Source organism: Aythya ferina (genome assembly GCF_964211825.1).
Source record: "Aythya ferina genome assembly, chromosome: 6".
Taxonomy (NCBI): Eukaryota; Metazoa; Chordata; class Aves; order Anseriformes; family Anatidae; genus Aythya; species Aythya ferina.
The window spans coordinates 30971990-30994649 of record NC_140303.1 but is presented as its reverse complement, the minus strand read 5'-3'; the positions used below and the strand labels follow the sequence as shown (position 1 = coordinate 30994649).

General features: G+C 41.3%; 1 protein-coding gene across 5 annotated transcripts in view; it reads left to right on the top strand.

Annotated features, from left to right (window-relative positions):
• Positions 1 to 331: 331 nt before the first annotated feature.
• THSD7B (thrombospondin type 1 domain containing 7B) overlaps positions 332 to 22660 on the top strand; it is a 316607-nt gene continuing 294278 nt past the window's right edge. For 2 of the 5 annotated variants that reach the window (XM_084524237.1, XM_084524234.1), the window contains exon 1: positions 5708 to 5959. The gene's annotated coding sequence lies outside the window, so the exon portion shown is untranslated. Of the gene's footprint in view, positions 388 to 748; positions 859 to 5706; positions 5960 to 22660 lie in introns of those variants that run through there. The other 3 variants (XM_084524235.1, XM_084524236.1, XM_084524238.1) reach the window with 3 other exon arrangements.

Sequence of the window (22660 nt, the reverse complement as noted above, 5' to 3'; positions counted from 1 at the left end):
AGACCCTTGGGCCCCCTTCCCTTCCCCTCCCATGGCATCCGATGCCATGCCATGCCATGCCGTCCCCTCCCATGCCATGCCATGCCGTCCCTTCCCATGCCGTGCCATTCCATGCCAAGCCATCCCGTCCCGTCTCATCCCGTTCCCTCTCGGCGCCGCTCGGCAGAGGGCGTCAGGCGGCTCCCGTTCGTCCTGCTGCCGGAGCCGGGAGCCGTGCCGGTGCGCTGGGCGGGCCGGGGGGCGGCTGCCGAGCCTCCTCCATCTTCGCTCCGCCCGCCCGAGGCAGCCCCTCCGCGCCGCGGGGCCGAGCGGCTCAGGGCGCCGCCCCGACCGCCCCGGGGGCTCGCCCGCGGCGCCGGCACCGCACAGCCGCCCCGCCGACAGGAGGTGCGGCCACCCTCCGGGATGGGGAGAGGGTCTGCGGGAGGGGTCCCGGGCAGCCCCGGCCCAAATTCTCCGCTTTGGGCCCCCGGGAGCCCGGCGGGATGGGGATGCTCTGCGGGTGGGATGCGGGTACCCGGCCCCGGCGCGCCTCCCCTGCGCTCTGGGGTGCCGGGGGAGGTCCGCGGTGAGGTGTTAGTTAATAGGGATCGGTACTAGGGCAGCGGGCAGAGCCCGGCTGGGCTCTGGGAGGCGGCTGCTGCAAACTCTGGCTTTAAAGGGCTTTTAAAAGTAGCGCAGCGGCGGCTCGCGGAGCTGCCTCTCTCTCCTCTCTCTCTCTTTTTTTTTGGTTCTCTCCGTCGTGCAGGATGGCTGATAAAATCATACTTTGTCAACCACCCAGCCCCGCTCACACCACTGAAATGTTTGACTTGTCTTTTCCCTCCGTTGGTTCTTCGGTCAGTGATTTTAAATAAGGTAATCTGCTGCTTCCTTAACCGCGAGCTACTGTAACCGTTGATTCCGAATTTGTCATGCTTGTGTGTTTGTTTATCTTGTGCTTTGTTGTTCTCTCAAGGTCAAAGCATGTGGAGTTTCTTGGGGGGGAGCAGGTAAGGAGGAGGGCTAGCTGATCCTGCCCCCCTGCTGCCACCCGCTCGGGTGGCTGGGGATGCTTTTATGGGAGCTGGGGGTCACAGAGATACTTACTGACCCACGCCTCTAGCTCTTCTGTGTAATTGCATGTTGTTTAATTTATCTAGTGAGAGCAAAAAAATCAGTGGTTTTTTTGAAAGAAAGCTTGTAGAGGATGTCTTTATTGCCTGCATGGAGGAGCAGGATGATGCACCTGTTAGAAACAGGTGCCACCGAAAGCGCTTGAGAAGGGACATGGTGACAAGGGGAACTTCTGTTTCTTGCGCCTTTTGCCACGTGGGTGCCCTGTGTGGGTGTTCAACCTGCACTGTAAAATCTTCAAACTTTTTTTTTAAAAAGTGGTAAGCTAGCTTCTGAAAGGATTTCATTGGGGTTCAAGTAAGGTCATGCCAAAGAGATGACTTAAGCATAACATAACTGGGTGTGCAGGGGTATCTCTTGGAGATGTACATATGGATACGTTGGCACGCGTGCAGTGTGTGTGGAGCTGCACCCTGGGCTGGCTGGTTCATGGGAGTGTGACCAGCTCAAAATGCACAACATCACGTCTTTGCAGGAGTAGGCTCTTGCTGTTAAGTGCTACGTTTTCCTAAGGGTGGAAGCGGAGGGTTTCTGTGCCTGCCTGTACCTCACACACTTGCTGAGGCAGTTTGAGAGCACTGTGGAAGTTACTGCTTTACCTGGTGTAACATCAACAGGAGGAGCATGAGCCTGCTGTAAGTCCTGACAGTTTTGCTACTTTGTTTGGTGGGACTGGGTACAGTTTCATGGCTAATTATTATTGAAAGTATTTAGATACTTTTCTTAGCAAAGCTTTTTTTTTTTTTTTTTTTTTTTTTTTTTCCTGCAAAATCAGAGCAAAGCAGGAGATTTTACATTCTGCTTTTTAATTTCCCTTCTCTGAGGGGAAGCTATGCCTGGTCATCTTCATGCAATCAGAAAAGCAGATTTTTTTTTCCCTCTGTATGCAACATTTAAAAGCATTTTCTGAAAAAATCAGAAATAAACACTGCTCATGAATAAGCTTCTCTTCTGTTTTGCAATGATCGTGTTTCAGAGATCCCATTTCACTCTGGTAATGGAAGACCAGAAGAGCTGTTGAGCTCCATCTGTATGCATTAGGGTAGGTGGTTGATTTGTACCCTGGGGCCATATTATCTGCTATTTCATTACTTCTGGATCAGTAATGATATTCAGGAAAACTGTATTTGTTAGTGACTGCTTTCTAGGGACATCTCTTCACTAGAAAGCTTTACCGATAAGGATCGCGCTGCTGTGTGTTTGCTGACACGCTGCTCTGGTAGGAGGCACTCGTGCTGTTGCTTTTAACTGCTTCTTATAGCACAAAAGTTCTGGGGTTTGCTGGCAAAAAGTCTGGCTTTGTGGGGATTCCCTGAGGTCTCTTTGCACTTCAGTATAATTTTTTTTCCCCCCTAAACCAGTTTGCAGTCTCTTACGTCTTGCCCTCAGAAACACTGCTATCAAACAGATCAGCAGCGCTCTCGTGCCTGCTTTAGACACTTGCTCCTTCTGTGTGCATGGAACAGCAGCCACTGGCACCGCGGCTGGTGACAGGAGAGCACGTGAGGAAGCTGAGCTAGAGCAGGTGAAACATGCCAGATGCTGCGGGCACCGTGTGCCAAGCTCGCCGTTGAATTACGGCACAGAAGTAGCGACATGAGAGGGGTCTTGGGGACTGGAGAAAACAGGTGGTGACTGCACTTTGGCAGCTTTTGATTGCCTGTAGCTGTTAGTAAGTGGGCAGGGGGTCGTGCTGGAAGATGTGCTGTGATGTGAGTGGTCCTATCCAGGTGTCCAAGGCAACTAAGCTTGTCTGGCTGCACAGGCTGTAAGTGAAGAGTGGGATAAGAAAATAATAATAAAAAAATAAATAAATACCCTGAGTTGTCAGCGTTGTGCCAACAACATAAATGCCTGTCTGTTCTGCCTCTCTGCCCTGCAATGCTTCTTGCAGCCATCCACCATAACTTAAAGGGATTATGAAAGCTGAGCAACAGGGATGCTGTTGCCGATTAAAGAGGTGTTGGAAATGCCTTCAGGCTGTTGTTCAGCGAGGTAAGTTCTCCATTCTCTGTTGCAGGTGTATGCTGTGCTTTATCAGTGAATGTGGTGCCGGGGGTCAATGTTATTGATAGGCCAGATCAGAGGAAAAGTGGAAGCCTGTCTGCTCAAGCTGCCTGATGCAGAGGCCGTTGTAGGAACTTGAGTTGTTTTATAGCTGAGGGACGCTGTCCAGCCAGGCTGCCGGGGAGAGTGTTCAAAAAGCACGTGTCTGGGTTATCAACAGTTAGGAATTTGCTTGAATCTCGGGTTTGTTTCAGTTCTGTGAGACAAAAGCATTGTTTTTGCAAAACTTAACTTTACTGTTAGTAAACATGATAGACAGAAGATGAAAATTTCTCTGGTTCTGGCCATAGCTTGCAGGCTCCTGTGTTACCAGTGCAGCTGAGGGGAGGGAGAGCTGATGTGGTTTGCCTGTAAACCAGGGAAGTTTAGCAGCTGTGGATGGGCCGTCTTGCCTCATTACAGTTGAGTTTCTTAGTACAACAGATCTGACTTACTAGCCCAAAACCCTCTGTGCTGTGGTGGTGCAGCATGTTCTGGGTCCTTCTGCACCCTGAGCTTGCCCATGCATCCCTCCCACTCTTCACCTGAGCTTTGAAAAAATATAATTTACTCCTGAGGCAGCATTTTAAATACTAGCAAGGTTACATTTTCTATTGTTTGCCCCAAGATCAAGTGCACAGGTGGGCAGGCCGTGAGGAGGCAGTGGAGTTGCCCAGGCAGCATGCTGCAGGCCTGTAGGCCATGTCCCACTGCGTGCAGGCCTCTTTCCATGGTGGTGGCAAAATGGGTGCTGTGGTAGGGGAAACAGGCGAAGCACCACAAGTAAGATGAGTTCGTTTACTTGAAAAACCCTAGGGAGCTGTGCCAGAGGATAACAACAACAAAAAGAGTTGGTTTGGTCAAGTTACATCAGAAACTCTGCAAGGTTTCTGTGCTCGCTCTGTGAGCCTGCACAAGTCCAACCTCTGCATCACCAACAGACCGCCCTAACTCGCTGCTGGGTCTGAGCACAAGTGCTTGCTGTGTACCCTCTTGTCTTGAACATGACATGCTAAAAATACTGTGCTTTGGACTAGTGAGCCTACCAGGAACATACTGGTAATGCTCTTTCTGCTCCTTGTTGAGTGCTCCTTACTGAGTCATCTTTAGGCATTCCTTTGTATTTCTGCTGTATTTAGTTTAAACGCTTAAGTAGCAAGGACATGCTGCATTACTGTTTCCATCAAAATAAAAGCTCAACAAATAAAAATCATAAAAAAAGGAAGTGTAAGTAAAAGCATTCTGAACAATAATCTGCTTCTAATTTTTGGGGAGGAAGGTTTTTTGATTGCTTCTCTTTTTCTGTTGGGACCAACTTACTTGCTAAAGCATATATTTTATCTGAAAATAAACTAGCTAGTTTAAAAGTTTTTTTTTTTTTTTTTTTTTTTTTTTCTTCTTTTCTTTCCTTTCCTTGTGTTCACGTAGTAAGAAGCTTTTCTGAGAAAATATATGAAAGGGATGAGGGCAGAGACATTCAAGGGCCACTAAGAAAGCAAAGAAAACTGTGTATTAATGACATAATAAATTCAACCTGCCTAAGTAGGTTTATTTTAGTCCAAAAGACCCCGTCCTTGCCTGTCTGGCACAGCACTGTCCACTGTGGGCTGGAAAGTAGCTCTCAGTGGGGTTGCAGACCCTGGCTTTTCCTGGGCAGAAGTGTCTGCTCACACGGTCAGCAGGTGTTGGGCTCCCTGTGTATGTGCTGAGCTGGCTATGGGCAGGTTGTGGGGGAGCACCTGGGCTGATCTGCTGCCTGCTTGTCCGCAGCACCCGTCTCACAGAATCACAGGATTGTAGGGGTTGGAAGGGACCTCAAGAGATCGTCTCCCCCTGTCTGTGACACAGGGAGAGCTCACAAACCCAGCTGTGGTGTAGTAAAGTATAAAAAGTGTTTCAGCTGGGGTGATGTGGCTTGGAAGGGTTGTATGGAGAAGAGAGGGAAAGTCTGTTTAAAAAATGAAATGAACCTTTCGAGCTATTTAAAAACTATTCAGAAACAGAGAAATAGTCTGACTCACTTCTTTAAATAGAAGATGTAAATATTCCTTCAGAGAAGGAGAAAGCAGTGAATAGTAAGGATTTTTGAAATGCTGGAAACAGATTAAATTAGGGTGGCAGACTTATGTTCCTGCCCTTGCTCAGAGGGAGTGAATCGCTCTCATCTGTCCCCAACTTGACGAGACTGGGCAGAAGGATGCTCCTGCCTCTTGGCTCTTCCAGCCTGGCGTAGCCTTCCAAAAGGAAGATCACCCGAAACAATGTCTTCAGTTATCAGGTACAGTGGAGGCAGTTTTTGATCCATCTCCTGCAATAGCTAATAACTCATGTTGGCATAGTTTCAGCATGTTATGAAAGCAGCCTAGATTTCTGTCTGTTGTGTTGCGAACAGGAGATTGTGGAGAGCGGAACTTGCCATAGCAGGGTTTGTAGATTTTTATATAAATATACATACATGGCAAGAGTGTTATTTGGTCATTAGGTAGAGGTTTTTGTCTTTGCTCAGGTGTCTATTGTCAGTAAATTGCTGTGTTTTCACTGGGGTGTGTGAAATTGTTTTCAGCTGTTCTGTTACCAGGTATTTGAGAGGCCAGGACAGTGAGAGTGAGGTTACTGCAGTATGGGGGCAGCAGTTCCTGGGCATTAACCTATGTGTCCTGAGATACTTAGAAAACTACAGGCGGCACGCATTTCAGATCCTGTAATTCATTTTGGGTATCTGTAGTAAACACGATATATGGCGTCAGTAACGGTGGATGTGGTGGAGTCGGTGACTGCAACAATCTCTGGAGATAAGGTACGGTTTGTGTAGCATCGGCTTTAATACAGGGCATTCATTTGGGAAAGAGGAAACTTGGGTGGTGGGGGAGGCTTGACAGATAAGGCAAATATATTGTACGAATCATCCCAATAGAAACGCACAGTAGGATTTTTTTTTCCTGGTTTTGTTTTCCTAATTAAAAATTTAGCTGTGCTTTAGCTGTGAAATGTTTTAAAACAGTCAGGAAGATAACCTGTCTTGTTTGGAAATATGTATTGAATTATGTTACAGTTGTTAATAAAATAGAGAATATGCCCACAACAGAAAATGTAATGGATGGAAAAGCTTTCTGAAGATGTAGCACAATAAAGGTGAATGTAATTCAGCCATTAGTGAATGGGATTAAAACTCCTGTTTATGAGAGAGGGAGGCTTTCCACTGGGACGTAGTCTGCTCGGTGGCTGGCTTTTTGTCTCGAGTGAATTGAGACAGCTCTTCCAGAGCGTTTCTGAAGCTCAGTGCTGATGATTTGTATTCTCTTGGAGAGTAATTTGTCAGGAAATGAACAGCAATACGCTCTGTGTTTGGAGTAGTACAGACAAGTCCAGGTAAAGGCTTACTTCTTGAGGTGAAGTCATTTTAAACTTTCCATCCAAAAAAAAAAAATATATATATTTTCCATTTCAGGTACTTTAGTAAGAAGTTCGAGATTCAGTTAAACTGAGAGGGTCAGAGCTTCAAGCTAAATCTTAGTTTACAGAGAGTGTATTGCTAGTGAGAGATCACCATTTTAGAAGTACTAAAATAATTTGGAAACTTGCTGTGTTTTGTCTAGGGGTTGCAAGATTTCATTGCGATAGCTCTAAGTAAATATTTGGAAAAAAGTGGAAATTAAAAAAAAAAAAAGCAGAAGGTTAAATTTCCTCAGTGAAGTGGTCACTTTTCTGCAATAAGACTTGACAGCTTCTAAGGGAAAACTTTAGGATTGTTTTTTTGCAAAAGCTAGAAAGAAAATAAGCATTCAGTTCTCATTCAGTTTTTTTTTTTTTTTTTTTTTTGGAAGGGGTGGTGTTCAGGTTTGGTTAGCTTTTTCTTTTCCTTCTTCACTATTTTTGCAGTTCGACAATTGAACAGAGAAGCCCATTAATCTTCAGGTCCAGCCCTAAGAGCCTTGAGGATTCCTGTCTTCCTGTTACTTCTGCTCTTGTGTCGAGTTGGGCATGATTCTCTTTCTTCTTTTCAAGTATTGGGCCCAAATTAGGTATTAGAAACATGTGTTTGATAGAATAACTCTCAAATAAGGGTTTTTGAAGCTTCTGTTGACCGTTAAGATCATGCTGTGGTTTGTTTTGTGTGTCTGTGGAGCTTGGGGCTGGAGTTGGGTAGGGACAGATTTCTTTGCAGCAGTCAGTGCCGTGTCTCGCTAATTTGTCTTGTTTTGCTAAATGCAGAGAGATCTGAAACGAGTCTCAAATGTTGGGTCAGTGTGCCACAGTGAGCAAGAAAAATATGGGCTGGGACAGTCCACCGTGCTGAGGCTACCCTGGTGGAAAAAAGAGCAAATGCAGAGGAGCTTTAGGAGTTGATGGAGAGCAGTGAGGTGTAAATGTGTGGTTCGTGGAAAGAAAAGCAGTAGATGTGTATTTAAAATAATAGGAAACTACTCATACTAAGTGGCTGTTTGCAAAGATGGGAGTCTGGCATGGGGACGAGGAAAAGGGGTTGATGTGTGGGTGACAACTATGAGATGGTGGCAATTTGGAGCTGATACATGACAGGAAGGAGTTTTGGTGAGTGAAAACAAGAAAGAGAAGAGGCAAACAAGAAGGCTGGCATTGAGAAACAGGCTTGGACTGTAAATGTGTGCAGAAAGCCAATGGATTGAAACCTCTGAATGACAAGGAGGGGAGAAAAGACATGAAAAAGAGACATGATGCAGCTTCGATTTTAGTGAGCGGCAACAAAGAGGATGTTTTATGTCACTCTGATCATGATGGAAATAGAAGCTAGAAAGGAGAGGAAACTTTAATGAACAAATGAGATGGAGACAGAAATGGCATGTCAAATACTTTTTTTCCTCCCTTAACATAAAATAGTAACAAAAAAATACACTCCCACCCCTCCAAAAGCCACACCATCCACTCTCCACCCTGTTTTATATATTTGGGCACATCAGTAGTAATACATCATGTCAAATTCATCTGATATATATGCTTATATCATGTCTAATCTTGGCAGCAAGTACAACACTAATTACGCTTACTGTCAAGTTGATTGCCTCTTCCCTGCACAGCGCTAGCTGAGCCCAGCTCTCTCTCCGTTTACATAGCCGTAACTTTGTCTTTTTATTTGGATGATTCTCGGCTCTGGAGTACCCTTTCTCTGGGTCTAGAGGAATCTTGGCCTGTCAGTCTTCCAGATGAGCTGTAACGACTCTCCTATCAGGGATGTTTAACACAGAAGTATCGATAGGTTGGAATTGATGATTTGTTTTTGACTGTAAGGGGTATGCTTTTTTTTGTGTGGGGGAATTTTTGCCTTGTAAAAGACAGCATGTGTTAATTATACTTTGAAAAGAAAGTGCAAGATGCCTGTGTGGGTCAGTTCTGAAGATAACATGCTCAGTTTTTCTCCGCGTTTGGTGGTTTTAAAGTAAAAATTAGATGAAGACAACGAATAGTAATTACATTAATTTGATTTTGTGACATTTCCTTAGAAATGTTCCTAAAAGAAGCAGCAGTGAAACTGAGTATATAATTTTGAGGAAAAGAAAGGGGGGCAGGAAAATGGAGTGGGGAGAGTGTCAGTGAAAATAAAGCAAATTGAACCTAGTACTGCAGCTTTGCTGAAAATAATCATAGCAATGGTCATCCTCCTGCAGAGGAGGAGGAGGAGGGATGCAGCATGGGATGTGAAACTTCATGCTGCTCTGAAAGCATTTTCAACGCTATTTACTAAAATACCTCTGGAAGGGAGAACATCAAAACTGAAGTGATTTGGAAATGCTAGCAGAATTTGGAAAGCATCTGGTCCTGAAGGGAAGAGTGTATTTGGAGGTGAAAGCTTTGGGAATTACTTCTCTGAAACTGACTCCAGTTTGTGGTTGGGATTAATGCATGTCTGCCTTTAGGAAGATGCAAATAGTTACTGTTTTCAGCTAAACTTAAAAAGAAAAATCTGAATAACCCTACCGGGACTGAGAGCTAAAGGTCAGAAACTTTGAATAGCAGCATTAATTGCTCCCTTTAAAGGATAACAGATCAGAATCTTTAAGGGCTTGCTTGTGGAGAAGGGCAATGTTAATGCCTGTAAGGGATGACACAGCAAGATACCAAAAATGGGGGTCATTTTTTTTCCTTGTTACTCCAAAATAGGATCGCCATGCTGGTAACTTGGTGTTGACTATCTGAAGTGTTGTGGCATTACTCTAGTTGTGTGCTGCGCTTAATACTTTCTATTCCATTGCCACAGATGGTTCAGGATCAAGCTTCAAGAAATGTTAACAGCAGGAATTAGGTAGTGTAGCACATACCGTCAGTGCCTTGGGCCAATTAGATACCACTCTAAGTGTGTGTGTGTTTATTTTTTGGTGTTACATTTTGGTAAAAAGTTCCTGATACAGTATTATCACAGCCCTTCAGTAAATGTCAGCCTAAAGATGGAAGATCAAGCATGACGTCTTTTTGTTTGTGAGTTATGTTCTATTTTCTCGAGTTGATGTTTTAATGTTATGGAGTTATTAAAGAGGTATGTTGGCTTAGAATATGTGAATTATCTGATGTATGCTTGCACTATGTTGCTGAATGCTTAGCATTGGTTCAGGCTATATTGGAAATGTGTGAATATTCAGGGAATCATGGATACACGGTAGAACTTGCTATTGAAATAGATTATGGTGTTTCATTGTGGTGATAATTTTTAAGGAATTTGGATTTCTACAGCTGCTTGTATGATTCTGTATAGTGGTAATGAAGCTATTTCTGCTTTCCTCCTGTAACTAACATATTCAATAGATTAATTGCGTGATTATTTGTCCAAGCAAGGGTTTGGAAATCAAAAGTTTCCCCATGTTGCAGAAAGAATTAACTTCTTCATCATTTCTACAGTTCTGTTTGCAAAAGAATCTCTTGTAAAGTCACTTGACACTAACATTTTTTCCAGGCTTTCTCACTGCGGTGATGCTCTCGCTACTCTCTGCCTCCATCCCTGTGTCCTTAGAAAGAATCCTCTCATCTCTAGGGAAGGAGGGGAATTGTAGGGAAAATATGATGATTTGTAAACATTTCTTTTTAAATCTTTAAATTGGTTTAACTGTGTAGCAACAGGTGGTGGATTTTTTTTCCATCCTCTTTATTTCAGATACGCTTGTTAACAATCTGTGGAAAGTTATTTAGACTTTGACTTCTGCAGTTATTTTGCCAATATGCCTTTTAGACTTAGTTAATAGGAGCCTGCTTTCAGCGAAGCAGTTTCTAGAGTTTGTAAGAAATCCTATTGGACTATGTAATGATGTGTTTGGATCATTTTCCCCCTTTTGCATGTTCTACAGGAAAACGTATTTCCTATTAGGCTGGTAGAGAGTTGTTAGGGATAGATTTTGTTTGCTTTTGAAATGGCAGAAGTCTCCCAGGCCAGCCCATGAAATTCCTGGCAATTCGAGGGAGGCAGGTGAGTACAGCCCACTGCCTTGCCTTTTCCCTGCTCCTCTTGCAGCTGCACTCCGGTTAAACACGTGCAGAGGTCTGCAGGTGGACACGGCTCAGAAAGTCTGGAGGCTGACTGTCTTGTTGGGCGGTGTGTGGTAAGTGAAACGTGAGGTTCTGCACCTAAAGAAGGTTAAAGACTTGTTTCCAAAGAAAAATACTTCAGACTCTAGCAAGACCATTCGACTGCGTAAGTGATGTTGATCTTTGCATTTCCCTGTTTATCTGTCAGAACAGTTTCATGAATTCTGTAAGGACGGTGTGGGCTTCTTTATTGGGCCAAATAAGAATGAAGAAGAGAAGCATTTTAGTCTGAACTCAACTTTAAGTACTTTAGGTATTTCCATACATCACACATGTTTAAGAAATTTTAGCTGATGGTTGTTTGGCAGCATCAAGACTTACATGCTCAGGGTGGTCAGAGGAGACCACAGGAGGCAGGTGTTTGGGGTTTTGTGTCCTCACTGTAGGCTGAATTTTTGTGCTAACCATTTCTGTAACTGCCTGTTATCAAAAATGTTTGCCTTTTTAGTGGGTTCAGATACCCCCAAGTAAGTAGCTGCAGGTTGAAATACTGGCAGCCTGGCAGTGCATTTAAAGTGGCTCAGTGGATTACTCTTAGAGTTGTTCACTATCTGGGGATGCTGCTAGCAGAGCTAAAAAAGCTGTGACCTGATCATTATCAAGCTTTTAAAAGGAGGAGCAGAACTACGAGTGTCAAATTCTGCTGAAAATCTGATTTTTTTTTGTGTGTGTGTGAACTTGCCTGAAATATTTAAAGTAATACTCTACCTAATGTCTGACCTTTTAATTAAAACTTTGCTATTTTTCTGGTGCTAGTTTTGTCAAGATATTTTCCAATATAATGCTATCAATGGCAGAGCTTTTTGTATTCTCCTCACCGGATAAATGATTAATGGTCTCAGCACTGCCTTCTGGATCACCTTGTAAGAGGTCTCCTTCATCAATCTGGCAAGGGGATTGTATGGCAGTTTGCACCCTAATTACAGTCCCCAGCTGGGGATGTGCTGCTTAACAGATTACTTGCAGTGGAAGTACAGTCGGTGTGGGTATAGATGACCATGGAGTTGTTTGATGCTCGGATGCAACAATTTGATTTCCTTTCTAGGACAAAAAAATCCTCTTCATATAAACAGTGCAACAGACAAAAGCGTTTAGCTGGAATTAACTCTGTAACTTAAAGGTTTAATAATAACAACAGTTCTGTGTTTCCCTGTTTTCATCTCTTCCTTTCCTTTCTTTTGCAGTCTTATAGACAAGGGCAGTACCGCGAGTCAGAAATTATATTACCAACAGAAACATTAAGGTTCCACAGGGCAAAACAAAACTGATTCAAAAGGTGCTTTTATAGATAATAAGTTTTAGCATTGAACAGTTTACCCAGAAGACAACAGATTATTTCTAGTGGTCTGTCATTATTGCTGGCTTTTTTTTTTTTTTTTTTTTGCTGGCTCATTTGTGGTGTAATACTACTAGTCAATTAAGATGTATTTCTGTAGGAACCATGAAAGACAACTGCCCTGCTTCCACCAAGTGTGTTGCGAAGTGCATGCGCCTACCTAGTGCTCGGTCTGCCAAATCTGAGTGTACTGCTGAGAAACAGCTTATTTAAGGACTAAGACATAGAGGAAAAACTTGCACAGCATCCCGTCAGGCACAAAGCAAGGTGCCCATTTTGGTATTTGACAATGAGAAGATTTAGTGCTTTGAAGGGATGTAATTTCTGAAGCACTTTGCATATATATCAGTGTAGTAGCAAGCAAAACCAGATAAAGTTGTGAATATCCTGGCAATCTGGAAAAAAAAGAACAAGATTTTTTTTTAATTATAAGGATTTATTTTCATTTTTTGTTAATTGTATTAAGTCTGAGGTTTATCTGGGTACTGATAGTTACTCACTGGGTGACATGTACTTGAAGGATAAAGGCAGTGAAAAGTGGTAATAGTGGATTGAAGCTGGAGGTAGAAAATGTGTACAATTTGAGCCTATATCCTGAAAAACTAGAACTGAAGAATTGTTGGGATTAATGTTTGTTGTTTAGGACTATAGAAGCCTTTAGTTTTGCAGTGGCTGCTGTGAAGGTGTGGGGGAGTGTGTTTGACTTCCTTTGTCTAACTTGGAGAGGGGAGGAAAAAAGATCTTGCTATTCAATGAAAAAGTGGTTGAATGCATCTGACCTGCGTTTGGGCGCTGTTGGGTGGTAGCAAGTCTTGGAAATCTCTCTACTTCCGAGCTCGTCTCTCTCTCTCGGCATATGGATGAGAGTGGATAGGTGTGTATATAGGAGGAATTTGTCACTGTCTTGTGCATGGATTTCTTGCAAATCAAGGATGAAGTCTTAATTCCTGGAGATGGTCAGATAATGGCTTGTTACACAGTGCATTTATTCTGGATTTCCTTCTCCATGAGAAATGGAGGAAATGACCCCAGAGTTGTCATATGTAATAATATATTGTTACATTATCCAGAAATTGCATGCATTGTGTGGTGAAAACTCTTCTGAGAGGTTCAGCTTTATTTGACCCATGTTTTTACAAGTTGAAACTCTTGCTTTTCCAATGGTCTGGCTTCCGTTCACTCCTTCCGCTCCCATCTGGAGCAAGAAGTCCTTGGATTCCTTGTCCTCTTGGTTAAAAATCAGACTGCTCAATTTCTTCTTTTTCTTGTTAAAAAGCAGATGCAATACTTCCTTCATATCTGTCTTTCAAACACGATAGTAGCATGGCTGGTGCTTGTGTGAGCATTCATCATTATTCTGTTTGCAGAAGCAATTGGAAGCAAATGATCCAGGTCGTTGTTATTACTCATATTTTTGCGTTCTTTCCAGTTCTGTGGCTTGAGCTCTTATTTGAGCCGCGCTGACACATTGTGAAACAACACATCTCGGTCTGTAGTCATGCATATTAATTGTCAGGTGGTGCACTGCCTCCCGCTGATCTCAGTTTTACCGTGGTGGTTCTTTCAGGTTTTGTTCCAGGACAAATGCATTGTAGGTACTCGGGAGGAAAACATATTTTCCTAAATTATTTTAGCAAATGGAAACCCTTTTTTACTCTGGCTGAAGACTTTGTCTTGGCTGCAAGCCTGGGAGATTTAAACATTTGCTGTTCCTTTTATTGTTCAAACCTGTGCTGCATGTTTTAAGTGAGCAAGCAGTCTGTCAAGTTATTAGAAATCATTACTTTGCCACAGAGTTATTGAATGGATGCGAAAACAGGTGTTTGTCAGTTTTTACCTTCTGGACCGAATATTTTTGATGTTTTGGGAACTTTTATGTGCAGTCAACCATTGTTCTTCGTATAGGAGAATGCTTGATTCAGATTATCCGAGCAATCAGGGAGCAGAGATGCGGTTCTGTGATTCATAATTGAAATTTAGCCTTTAGATTAACTTCATTAGTATGCTGTTGAACAAGGACAGGGTGTTAATAAATGAAAAAATCCTTCTGGGTTTAAGCACTGAGTGCCACAGTAGGTCTTTGCAGTTCATTATTAAATTTTTATTTTTGCTGTGACAGCATTATTTTAGATTTGACCGTGTTCTTTTTGTGTTTATTCATCATAATCGTGCAAATAGTTATGTGAGGAAAAATAGAGAATAAAACCCCAATTCTCCTAGTTAAGCCATATTTTTGAGCCATTCTGAGATCCAGAAAAGGAACTTCAGAATACTAGGCTTAAGTTTCCCTTTCAAATGATATTTTAAAGTAACAAGAGAAACCTAACTTAAATTCTTAAAGTCCTTTAAACTTTCTGGGGAAGTAGGAAGTAAATAATAACCTCCAGTCATTAGGTGATAGGCTTGTAAATATTTACAAAATTGCGTTTGTTTGTCCTACTGAGATGAAAGTTTCATTTGTTGTTCACATGCTCTGATTGCTTTGTCAATTCTTGATCTTGATTCTCATTATTTTTCTGGATCTGGATTTCCTTTAGACCATAGTTCAGCAAAGGACTTAACAGCACTTGAGCATGTTTGAAGTTGTTTGGACTTCAGGTAACTTCTTGAAGCTGACCTTGATTCCCAGAGAGGTCCTTTGTTACCGTTCATTATATCTTGTACGTCTCGCAGTAGCCTGCGTGCCATTGGAGCAGAAGTGAGTATTCAAACTTCTACAGGTGGATTTTTTTTTTTTTTTGCGCAAAACAAAGGTTAATGTAGTTGAACTTTGCTGTGACTATGCTGTATCTGCTAGGAATTTGTTGTTGTTTCTACTTGTTAGGCTATTTTTGTGTTTTTATGTAATGCTTTGTGTGCTTTGCGTGGTTTTAAAGAAGATTTGGATGGATTCTCATTTGTCATACAGCAGTGCATTCAAGGAAACTACATTCACGGAAAAAATACCGAGTTACCAGAATGGAAAAGAAGATAATAGGAATTTTTGGTTCCTTTCCATTCTCAGAGCTGCTCTTGATCTCCCTAAAGCCTGTATCAGAATATTTCTAGTTATCTGTACATATGCTCTTCAGTGGATAGTCGTATACTTGCTGTAATTCCGCGTGCTTTGAGGTAGCACGGCATCTGCTTCTGCAGGGAAGAATTACGAATTTGGCTTTTTTCTCCAGGCAGCCTCGAGAGATGCGCAGATTGCTGAACAACAGAGCAGGTTGGTGTCGTGTTCTTGAAAGGTTGGGAGCAGGGTTTGAACTCCTTACAAGGAGCCTGTACTGGCTTAAAGAAGTTTAGCTCCGGGGAGCTCTGTGACTTATTGCAATGAGGAGTCTTTGTTCTGTGATAAATGCGGTGGTGATGTTTGAAAGTTTGGAAAAGAAAAATGAAGAGAAAAGCAGAGAGTGTTTGTTATGAGTGTCATATTAAAATCCTTGAGTAATTGTGAAAAGCGTAGACCATGATCTCTTGATGTATTTGAATGGAAAATATGTGTTTTTACATTATACTTTTCTGTAGAGATTGGAGTGAGAGTGCTGGGGACTTTTTTCTTTTTTTTTTTTAAATGCTGAAGGTTACGACTGATGAAAGTTACTTTAGTAGGAAGCAGTTCAAGATATATGGAGTTGTATAGCTTCCATTATTTCCTCCTATGGGAGACCAGTCCTAACCAGAGGAAGTAATGCAAATCCCAGAATGTTTTAATTCTCAAAAAGAGCTGCTGTTAGGAAATTAAGGGTGAGGGCTAGATTTTGGGGGGTAGGGGAAGTGTAGCCATTACTAGTTTTTAGCTTATTGCAACCACTTTATGGAGGAAGTGAAATGTTTGGCTTCTAGAAGAAGCTAAGACAAAATAAAAATCTATTTAAGCCCCCTTTCACCCCCTATTTTACCCCCCCCCCCCCTTTTAACCTGGAAGACATAATTTTGAGTATTTGTGATTTGTTTGAGCCGGTATCCAGAGTATAAGATATTGTATTTCTTTTTCTTGAAAAGTGTAGCATCATTTGTAAGGGCTTGTGCTTTTCTGAGAGGAAACCATGCATATAGGAGAGAGAGAAAAAGAAGTAAATTAGACAACTGCAGAGTTCACGTAACATCTGATAGTATGAAGTTTGAATGACAAACTAGCTTCTTAAAGACCAATGGATAATGTTAGTCTCCCTGTTGTCATTAACATTACATGCAGTAGATGCCATGAGAACAAGCAGTTTGTGAAGGTGTACGAATAAGGGGAGATGATGACTTTGTCTCAAGGGGGTTTCTAGTAGGAAAACAGTATGGGGGGGGGGGGATGCACTTGAGGTTGAAAAAAACAAGGAACCACTGCTGATCCTGATTTCCAGCAAGATGGTGGATGCAGGTAATACATCCCTGGGGATGCTCAGGAGTCAAATGTGCTCTCCAATACTTTGTGTTGTATAATGGAGAACTTTTCTGGCTACCAACACTTCTCTACTCATGTTGATCCTTAGATTGTGAGCAATCCTCTGAAGGCTTGCTGAAGGAAATATGGGGAATATGTTCAGTCTTCGTGTTCCCTGGAAAACGTGTGGCCAAGCTAGGGTACTTACTGCTAACTCACAACTGCCCTTGCTCAACAGATTTGCCACACTTCCAAAAGAGAAATGCTTGTTTTTATCCAGGTAACTCAAGATCACACTTACCTCAAAGCAGTTATTGCTAAATGCAAATAGTTATTTATTTACAAAATTCAAAATAGTAAAATTGCAGAGGGAAAAATGAGCTAAAGCCTTCCTTTACTTGCATATTTATGAATGTTAAGCTGGAAAGATTTCTTTCTTCCTTTTTCTACCTGATATTCTGGAGCATTTCTTGGTGGTCAAGTGTTTTGATTTCTCGCATTCCTGATGCTTCTGATAGCATTAATTGGAGAGTTTTCATAAGTATGCTTGCACTTATGGTCAATCTCTCTTTTGAGGTCTGACAAGATATGTAGACAGATTAACCTTTTAATCAAAATCTAGTTTATTATTCAGGGGTTAGTGTGACTAGTCACCTTAATTAAAGTAGGCATTGCTTTATTTCTTTGGAAATCCAAATGTACATCACTTCCTATATTTAATTGACTACTTAATTACTCCATGCTTCAATGAAGGCTAAAACCCTTCTCTTCCATCTATTTGATGACTTGTTGATTAACCCAGTGCAAGATATCGCCTCTGGTGAGTCTTGTATCATGCTGCATACTAACTAAGATACAAGTGATAAATTCTGATAGTAGATACAAGTATCTAAAATGTTTGTTGCATGTTAATGGTTCTTGCCTGAGACCACGATGTAGGAACAGTTACCTGACCTGGCATGGTTGAGCCCAACCGTATGTAGTCTAAGAATGCTATACTACATAGATAACCTTATTCAAACTACAAATGACAGAGTTTAGTTTGTGTAGAACAAGTGTGTATGACATGCAACCGTGACAGAAAACCTCTTGCTGCTTGAGCTTACAACACCTCTAATGCATTCTCAGTCTCTGTGCCCTTCTTGCCCTCATCACTTCTTTGTATGAATGCAGCCTAAAGAGAAAATACAAAACACAAAAGTTTTGAAACTAACTTAAGTCAGGGTGAGGCTTCTTGTTGATTTAAGTGTGAATGATTTTGTATTTAGTTTTAAATAAATTTCTGCTATAGAGGCACTATCTGGAAAATATTTCAGACACCTTCCTGTTTCTCTTGTATCATAGTAATATGATGTCTGAAAATCAACATACTTTGAAATAACCTTAGTGAAAATGAAAAACCTTGAGTAGAGTCTGTTTGCAGCTTTCAGTATTATTACTTTGATATTCCAGATTTTTATATGTATATATTGAATAGTTAGTAGAATCACAGCCTTAGCTTACTTGTAGAAAGTATCTGGTAGGTAGTTTCTACTGAAAAAACCTTAATCTTTGGGTTCACTGATCCTCTCTTGTAGTCAGAGCTGTCACTTCCTTCAGGTCAGTTCAGGCACACTATAAATCAGTACCTCCTGACTAGTCAATCAGCGATTGATTTGATTTTGCAGCACTGGAAGGCAGTCATTGCTGGTTTAAAACAGAGTTGAAGTGGTCTAAAAGGACTGAGCTTGTGAGTTCTGGAGCCAAGACTTGTGTCACTGGTTTGCAGGCAAATAGCTTTATATTTACCATGTAGAAATGGTCTTTGTGCTGGAATCTTTCTTTCTATCTCATTTCTTTTCTCTTTGTTCTGTGTTAAACTAGATTTTTTTGGGGGGGACCTGATAACCTGTATCATATTCAATGTTGTTCAACTTCCCTGGTACCTGCAAGTGCTCAGGGACAGAACATCAGGTTCCTTGGTGTGTCTCTCAGATGGAGTTATAAATGCTAATGGAGGTTTTAAAAAAAAAAGTGTATGTTTGCAAAGGCCTTTGACACCTCTGTAGAAAAATTGGAAATAAGACCAAATAAGGTCTCTTTAAGATCTCTTCAAAAGTTTAATACAATATTGATTTTCTTTTGAAGGTATAGAAAGCCTTCATCTGATGCCATGTCCTGTCTGTGCCATAGCACATGGTTTGATAACGCTCAAATCCTTTGTGGTACTGAGTGACAAAACCCGAGTGCACTGTGATATGACTTGTGCTGACCTCTGTATGTTAGTATTAAAAAGCACTCAGAAATGATTAAGTCCTCCGTGTAGTTTTGATTTCTGTGCCTCAGACTCTAGAAAAGATGCTGTTGCTCTCTCACATGTTGGTGTTCCTGTGAAGAGAAGACCTAAGTGTATGTACCTCTCCCTGGCTGAGTTTTCAAAGTTAGCCCAAATATTTTGTGTAACCTTTCAATAATCTCAGGGAATGAGAAAGCTCTGCTAGTGTGAAGGTACAAAACATATCAGCTTTTTTTTTTTTTTAAAGGAAAACAAAAACACCTTTTAAAAACATCCACTATTAAAAATGGAACAAATCTATGACTTCTCTAATTGTTTCAAAATTAAATGTGCTTTCAAGGTAGTAAGAAATTTTCCCAAGGTAGATAAAACTACAAGGACAACTGATAGCAAATGAAAGGAAAATAGAGATGGCCTTTTATCCTTTTCTCTCCCCCTGTTACAGTCTGTGGGTCTTCAGCTGTGGTAGTCTGCTCACTTTGAAATTGGCCCAGTTAGGATGGTCTGAAGTTATTGTTGCTATGAGGGAAATGTTTTTACATTAGAAAGGTGTTTCATCTGACTAGCCTTGAAAGATTTTTTTTTTTTTCAGTAGTAGTTCCAGTTTCAAAAATACAGCCAGCATCATAGTGTGGGCAAGTAAGAAAATCAAAGAAGGACATTTTCTGACTGTGTGCTGTAGTTCTTTGCTTATCGGAATAACTCTGAAATTCTGTTCTGTTGAAATAACAACAAGGAAATATTTCTGTTTTTCTGATTAGGAAAAAAAAAAGAAAAAATATTCTCTCTGATCTGTGGAATACACTTGGAGCGATTCCAGCCCAGCTAGGGATGCTCGGGGTAGTGAACAGATCAGGATCCTGCAAGGAGGCTGCTCTCAGTGCATGATGTTCAACAGAGTGTCTCTAACTTGTTTAGCTCTTTTATGTCTCTATGTTGTGTTTTTTTCTGCAAAGTAATTGTTAGTGTTTTGCGCTGGGTATTCTGCCAGTGTCTGATTCCATCAGTCAGTGCTCCCTGAAGGAGCCCGGTTCTTCTTGGAGCTGAGTCGACATCATGCACGTGTCCTGAGCTGCTGGAAATGGGCTTACGTGGGCACTCTGGCAAGCTGCAAGAGCTGAAGATTTGTCCAAAAGTTTATTTTTATGCCTGTTTAGCTTCTTTATGTGTATGCATGTTCATATACACCAAAATTTATGCACCAAATAATGAGTAATTATTCTATTAAAACGTAAATATATTGAACAAGTTAAAAACAAATGAGCCCTGATAACATTGCATACAACTGAATTTGCATGTTGTGTTTAATAGGTGCGGATTGTTACTGTGTTTAATTTGCCGTCACTTCCTCTGCTTTGCTATTTTTTTAGATGCAAGTTGTTTGAAGCAAGACTGGGCTTCACATCAAGCTGAAGAACTAATATGTGACTTTTTGCAAGTTAAAAGTCTGCTCTTGTAAATTCTTATTCTTTCACAGAGAAAGAATTTCACTCTTTGTAGCCATTGATTACCTGACTCAAGTGGCTGTACTGATGTTTCCACTCAAACTTCTTTCTGGTTGTTGCTTGGTACAACTTGGTTTGACCACTGCAGTGCTGGGGTGGCAGCAGATGTAGAGAGGAGAATGAACTGAAGCCGGCACTTGTAAAGCAGCAAGTTAATAATATATTTATAAGGGTACTATATATAGGTACTTTGATATCAATATATAGTATTAAATAATGCATAATGTATTTACAGGAAAGAATTTTCAGCTCTGCAGAAGCAATTGCATGTATAACTACTTGGCAATAAGAGTGGCAGGCTATGCTGTAGGTACAGATAATGTTAATCTGCTTAAAACCAACTAGAAAACTTGCTGTAAATGCCCAGAATAGAATAAATGCCACCCGAGTTCTTAACGTGTTTTTGAAGCAGGTTATAAAATAATTTAAAGGAACCTATGAGGTAGTGAAGAGAATTTAAAAGTCTGCGTGACTTTGAGCTTGAGAATCTGAGTGTCTTTGGTAAGAGACTTGTTTGTGTGGGAGATGTAATGTGTTAGTGAGCTACTTGTGGAATAGCTCCCTTGGGGAGCTCAGGATTATTGAAAACCTCTCCACCAAGTGTTGGGAATATTTGTTTGGCCTTGCTTTCCTTTAATAGAAGGAGCAATGGTTGTATGGTAAGTGCAATATAGGACTCTGGAGATTAAATAATATTTTTGATTATATAGAAGAAAATGAGAGCTACTCAGTAGTGTAGAAGATTGGTCTTCAAATCCACTAAGGCAGGTGGTCATAGACAGTAGCCAGAAATCCCTGTGTAAATGTTAACTCTTATTAAAATCAGTGTTTTTTCTTTCTGTAGTTTCAGCATGTTAAGGGGAGAAAGGGGAAGAAAAGGCTTATCAAATACCAGTATAAACAATATGTTGGCTTACAAGGCAATCATTTCTGTTCCTATTTTTACTCAAAGCCATTAAGATTTGAGTGTGAGTTAATTTTCTAGTTCACGTGTGTAAAATCAATGTGTTGTTTATGAAGCATTAACAGAGGTGAGTGCTTTCACTCAGGAACTTGTCTCACACCTGTGCCCATTTAGGGCAACACAGTTGATGTGTTTGCAGATGTATCATTCACCAGATTGGCTTTAAGCTTTTTGTTTTTACAGATGTTTCAAGATTTTTCTTGTTTGAAATAATGTAGTGAGAACAGAAGGAAAGTACAGATACAGTAGCCAAGATGAGCAGCTGGGTATAGGGGAATGGAGACTCAGTGGTGTCTTATGCCTGCTGCTATAGCTGCACCCCTGGCTGCTGTGTGACTTGCAGGAGATGAACGTGGGATCTCATTCCTCTCTGGGGGTTGCAAGGGAGCTGCCACTGCCGTGGTTTCTTCTGGCCACAAGGTGCTGCTGTCTTACCTGCTCTTCCTTGCCTCTCCCAAGGATTGGTGCTGAGAAACAACAACAGCTGCTGGTGAAGACCTAGAGCATCTTCAAACTGTTCCTAATCATCCCGTATTACTCCATCCCAGTAACCCCCAACAGGGTTTCCTTTCTCCAAACGACCTGGCAATGAGTGAGGGTAATACCCTGCCAGATGATGCTGCTACTGTTATTTGATATTTCTTTTAAGTAAAAGTTAATATCTCCTTTGATGTAGTGTAGGTTGAATTCAAAGAAGATAGTTGATCCATGATCTGAAAAGATGTTTTCAAGGCTCTTGCTGACTATTTAGTAGTTCAGCTTGTAGTTGTCTTGGCTGTCATTCTAGTTAGAGATGAACCTCTCATGGTGGGTTAAATACCAAAGCTAGAAACATCATGCAAACGTGGAAATAGGAAAAACTGAGTGGTCTGGGACTTTGTTGTCTTTAAACTAAAAGACTTGGGATTTATAAAGCACCATATCTGTATCACTTTAAATTATTTAGGCTTATGTAAAATACTGAAATATATGTGGGAACATGGATATCTTAACTGTGGATAATTTATAACTTTTTTTTTCCTCCTCCCAACGTGTGTGGTTACGGAATTAAGAGCATGTTTTCTCTAGCAATACTTCTAATTTTGTCTTTTTGAAGATAACAAAGGTTTGGGTAATCATCAGAAATCTTATTCAGGATGGTGAAGCAGCTCTGAGATAGATAATTCAGGGTGGAAATATGACTGATTCCTGATTGCTTGTATTAGTTGTATAATCATAGGTTTTGAGAGATTGTTTGCCCATTAGCAGAGAATTCTGACATTTAACAGCTTCAGTCTGTAACACAAAAGCTTTGCGTGGTGGAGGCTACCATCATCCAGCTGGAATTCATTGCCTCTTACAGCACTGAGCACGTGGGAGTGCAGGTAGGTAGTGACTGGGATGAAATTCAGTAATATGTTGATTATGACAGCTGACTTCAAATAGCAAAAAGTAGAAAGGGACTCTTGAAACTTTAGCTGATTATCTCTTGGGAGCCCAGATGTGAGGAGGAACTCCAATCCAAAATCTGTTC